Here is a 5,000-nt window from a genome sequence, read left to right as displayed (position 1 = left end):
AAGAAGACGTTACTTTTGCTGGCCCTCGTTAGGCGGTCGCCCTCTAAAACCATCCCCTGGGCAGCTGCTGAAAGCCTGGCCCCTTCACAGCGCGAGATGCTTTTAACACCATCATTTGCATACGGCCGGCTGCGGGGTCAATAAGCACTCCTAGCCGTGGCAAGGAGCTCGGTGTGAGGCCTGGTAGAGGCGGCGGGGTTGCGTCCTTATCTTAGAGGTCTTGGGGGGCTTGGGAGGCTTGGGACTTCCAGCCTCTACTTTACGTAAGGTCGGTGTCCAGCAAGGCGCCACTCCATGCTAGCCGAGCTGAGCAAGATGGCAAAACGTCATCAAAATTGTCTACAATACCTGGTGTTCTCAGGAGGTGTCCCAACCAAGTATTTCCGAACCCATCTCTGCTTTGCTTCTGAGATCGGACGTATCCAAGGTGGTATGGCCAGTAGACGCTGCTTGGCCGATCGCCCGGCCAGCCTTCCTCAGGCTCGCGTGGGGACGAGAACTCTGGCCGTTCTGGGGTGGTCTCCGAAGGACCGATGCATAGGCTGTGCCGTCCCTATAGGTGTTGTTTGTTGAGCAATGAAACACCTGCCGCATCAGATGTGTTTAAAAATGGCTCGGCGCAGGGTCTCCTGCAGGCTAAACCGTTCATCGCGGGGATGTGACAGAAAGAGCAAGCTGGACCCGCAACTTGGGGTGGAGCGAAACGCCCAGGAGTGAATGAAGGAAGAGGGTGAGATGGTTGCGAGTGAATTTGAGCTGCTCTTCGGGGGATTGTGTGGCCTGCAAAGGTGTTTTGCTTGGGTTGTGCTGTAAACTGGCCTCCAGGTTACCGGTGGTTGCCTCCAGTCATGCGGGAGTCGCTGGTCCTGGTGAAAAGAAGCCTAGTATTAAAAGTAAATAAGCAACAATGCTGGAGGCCCACGATGATGAGAAGGATGCTGGTATTTTGCAAGGATTAAATAGCGCAAGAGAGAAAGCAAATGAAAAGAAGAAAGGAGCATGTGTGCGCTTGTGAAAAAAGGAATGGAAAAAAGGCATAGAGGAGAGTGACCCCTGCTGGTGGAAGTAAGAAAAAGCAAAAGCCTACAGCACCTGGTATTCCCAGGTGGTCTCCCATCCAAGTACTAACCAGGCCCAACCCTGCTTAGCTTCCGAGATCAGACGAGATCGGGTGTGTTCAGGGTGGTGTGGCCGTAGGCAGAGACAGGCCTCTCACTTGCTGCTTTTCCACTTTGACGTCCGGTTGCCGGCTGCCCTTTCCAGTGCTTAGTAAGACAAGGTGCTTTTGTGCTTTCCTTTCTCTTCACTTTTTTGCTGGCTCCTTAAAAAGGTCTTGTAGACAGAACGCCCCGCTCACAGCCGCTGAGCTCACTGATCGGCTGCCGCGCTGTCGACGGAACGTCAGCGTCGCGGCCAATGCCACAGGCCGGGAGCAGCGGCGAGACTCACCGGTAGACCTGGGTAGGGTGAGTAGAGCGCGGTTAGTTGCTTTCTAATAGCCTGCAGCCAGGGATTAACTTTTAATGAAAGGGAGCAACCCTTTTGACTGTCTGCAGCGCGCCGTACCTAGGAAGCGCACACTCACACACAGCGAGCATGCACAAGTTGCTCGCACGAGACCACATTCCCTATTTGCACCTGCAGCTTTTCCGCCACCATGCGTCAGACTCTCCTGCCTGTCTTATTATTATTTCAGGGCCTTAGCAGGAACCACCCCCTCAATTCCCTCCCGCTCCTTCCTACCACTGAGGTTAGCTCCTGGGCAGCTGTCTGATTGGGTTAGTTACACAAGCTTCTTTGAAGAAGAAGACGTTACTTCTGCTGGCCCTCGTTAGGCGGTCGCCCTCTAAAACCATCCCCTGGGCAGCTGCTGAAAGCCTGGCCCCTTCACAGCGCGAGATGCTTTTAACGCCATCATTTGCATACGGCCGGCTGCGGGGTCAATAAGCACTCCTAGCCGTGGCAAGGAGCTCGGTGTGAGGCCTGGTAGAGGCGGCGGGGTTGCGTCCTTATCTTAGAGGTCTTGGGGGGCTTGGGAGGCTTGGGACTTCCAGCCTCTACTTTACGTAAGGTCGGTGTCCAGCAAGGCGCCACTCAATGCTAGCCGAGCTGGGCAAGATGGCAAAACGTCATCAAAATTGTCTACAATACCTGGTGTTCTCAGGAGGTGTCCCAACCAAGTATTTCCGAACCCATCTCTGCTTTGCTTCCGAGATCGGACGTATCCAAGGTGGTATGGCCAGTAGACGCTGCTTGGCCCATCGCCCGGCCAGCCTTCCTCAGGCTTGCGTGGGGACGAGAACTCTGGCCGTTCTGGGGCGGTCTCCGAAGGACCGATGCATAGACTGTGCCGTCCCTATAGGTGTTGTTTGTTGAGCAATGAAACACCTGCCGCATCAGATGTGTTTAAAAATGGCTCAGCGCAGGGTCTCCTGCAGGCTAAACCGTTCATCGCGGGGATGTGACAGAAAGAGCAAGCTGGACCCGCAACTTGGGGTGGAGCGAAACGCCCAGGAGTGAATGAAGGAAGAGGGTGAGATGGTTGCGAGTGAATTTGAGCTGCTCTTCGGGGGGGTCGTGTGGCCTGCAAAGGTGTTTTGCTTGGGTTGTGCTGTAAACTGGCCTCCAGGTTACCGGTGGTTGCCTCCAGGTCAGCGGTGGTTGCCTCCAGTCATGCGGGAGTCGCTGGTCCTGGTGAAAAGAAGCCTAGTATTAAAAGTAAATAAGCAACAATGCTGGAGGCCCATGGTGATGAGAAGGATGCTGGTATTTTGCAAGGATTAAATAGCGCAAGAGAGAAAGCAAATGAAAAGAAGAAAGGAGCATGTGTGCGCTTGTGAAAAAAGGAATGGAAAAAAGGCAAAGAGGAGAGTGACCCCTGCTGGTGGAAGTAAGAAAAGGCAAAAGCCTACAGCACCTGTTATTCCCAGGCGGTCTCCCATCCTAGTACTAACCAGGCCCAACCCTGCTTATAATCCAAGATCAGACGAGATCAGGTGTGTTCAGGGTGGTGTGGCCATAGGCAGAGTCAGGCCTCTCACTTGCTGCTTTTCTACTTTGACGTCCGGTTGCCGGCTGCCCTTTCCTGTGCTTAGTAAGACAAGGTGCTTTTGTGCTTTCCTTTCTCTTCACTTTTTTGCTGGCTCCTTAAAAAGGTCTTGTAGACAGAACGCCCCGCTCAGAGCCGCTGAGCTCACTGATCGGCTGCCGCGCTGTCGACGGAACGTCAGCGTCGCGGCCAATGCCACAGGCCGGGAGCAGCGGCGAGACTCACCGGTAGACCTGGGTAGGGTGAGTAGAGCGCGGTTAGTTGCTTTCTAATAGCCTGCAGCCAGGGATTAACTTTTATTGAAAGGGAGCAACCCTTTTGACTGTCTGCAGCGCGCCGTACCTAGGAAGCGCACACTCACACACAGCGAGCATGCACAAGTTGCTCGCACGAGACCACATTCCCTATTTGCACCTGCAGCTTTTCCGCCACCATGCGTCAGACTCTCCTGCCTGTCTTATTATTATTTCAGGGCCTTAGCAGGAACCACCCCCTCAATTCCCTCCCGCTCCTTCCTAGCACTGAGGTTAGCTCCTGGGCAGCTGTCTGATTGGGTTAGTTACACAAGATTCTTTGAAGAAGAAGACGTTACTTCTGCTGGCCCTCGTTAGGCGGTCGCCCTCTAAAACCATCCCCTGGGCAGCTGCTGAAAGCCTGGCCCCTTCACAGCGCGAGATGCTTTTAACGCCATCATTTGCATACGGCCGGCTGCGGGGTCAATAAGCACTCCTAGCCGTGGCAAGGAGCTCGGTGTGAGGCCTGGTAGAGGCGGCGGGGTTGCGTCCTTATCTTAGAGGTCTTGGGGGGCTTGGGAGGCTTGGGACTTCCAGCCTCTACTTTACGTAAGGTCGGTGTCCAGCAAGGCGCCACTCAATGCTAGCCGAGCTGGGCAAGATGGCAAAACGTCATCAAAATTGTCTACAATACCTGGTGTTCTCAGGAGGTGTCCCAACCAAGTATTTCCGAACCCATCTCTGCTTTGCTTCCGAGATCGGACGTATCCAAGGTGGTATGGCCAGTAGACGCTGCTTGGCCCATCGCCTGGCCAGCCTTCCTCAGGCTCGCGTGGGGACGAGAACTCTGGCCGTTCTGGGGCGGTCTCCGAAGGACCGATGCATAGGCTGTGCCGTCCCTATAGGTGTTGTTTGTTGAGCAATGAAACACCTGCCGCATCAGATGTGTTTAAAAATGGCTCGGCGCAGGGTCTCCTGCAGGCTAAACCGTTCATCGCGGGGATGTGACAGAAAGAGCAAGCTGGACCCGCAACTTGGGGTGGAGCGAAACGCCCAGGAGTGAATGAAGGAAGAGGTTGAGATGGTTGCGAGTGAATTTGAGCTGCTCTTCGGGGGGGTCGTGTGGCCTGCAAAGGTGTTTTGCTTGGGTTGTGCTGTAAACTGGCCTCCAGGTTACCGGTGGTTGCCTCCAGGTCAGCGGTGGTTGCCTCCAGTCATGCGGGAGTCGCTGGTCCTGGTGAAAAGAAGCCTAGTATTAAAAGTAAATAAGCAACAATGCTGGAGGCCCACGGTGATGAGAAGGATGCTGGTATTTTGCAAGGATTAAATAGCGCAAGAGAGAAAGCAAATGAAAAGAAGAAAGGAGCATGTGTGCGCTTGTGAAAAAAGGAATGGAAAAAAGGCATAGAGGAGATTGACCCCTGCTGGTGGAAGTAAGAAAAGGCAAAAGCCTACAGCACCTGGTATTCCCAGGTGGTCTCCCATCCAAGTACTAACCAGGCCCAACCCTGCTTAGCTTCCGAGATCAGACGAGATCGGGCGTGTTCAGGGTGGTGTGGCCATAGGCACAGACAGGCCTCTCACTTGCTGCTTTTCCACTTTGACGTCCGGTTGCCGGCTGCTCTTTCCAGTGCTTAGTAAGACAAGGTGCTTTTGTGCTTTCTTTTCTCTTCACTTTTTTGCTGGCTCCTTAAAAAGGTCTTGTAGACAGAACGCCC

The 5,000-nt window shown here is 54.0% G+C and overlaps 3 non-coding genes across 3 annotated transcripts; all 3 read right to left on the bottom strand.

Moving 5' to 3' along the window:
- Positions 1 to 1,080: 1,080 nt before the first annotated feature.
- Positions 1,081 to 1,199, bottom strand: LOC141266156 (5S ribosomal RNA). The gene has a single exon (XR_012320210.1). It is a non-coding gene; the product is annotated as a 5S ribosomal RNA (ribosomal RNA).
- A 1,706-nt stretch (positions 1,200 to 2,905) lies between these two features.
- LOC141267187 (5S ribosomal RNA) lies at positions 2,906 to 3,024 on the bottom strand. Its single transcript, XR_012321200.1, has one exon. It is a non-coding gene; the product is annotated as a 5S ribosomal RNA (ribosomal RNA).
- Positions 3,025 to 4,730: 1,706 nt separating this feature from the next.
- LOC141266677 (5S ribosomal RNA) lies at positions 4,731 to 4,849 on the bottom strand. Its single transcript, XR_012320706.1, has one exon. It is a non-coding gene; the product is annotated as a 5S ribosomal RNA (ribosomal RNA).
- Positions 4,850 to 5,000: the final 151 nt, after the last annotated feature.

Source organism: Phyllobates terribilis, unplaced genomic scaffold (genome assembly GCF_046119375.1).
Source record: "Phyllobates terribilis strain yellow unplaced genomic scaffold, ASM4611937v1 Scaffold_4__5_contigs__length_816908805, whole genome shotgun sequence".
NCBI classification, from domain to species: Eukaryota; Metazoa; Chordata; class Amphibia; order Anura; family Dendrobatidae; genus Phyllobates; species Phyllobates terribilis.
This window is presented reverse-complemented; position numbering and strand designations above follow the sequence as displayed.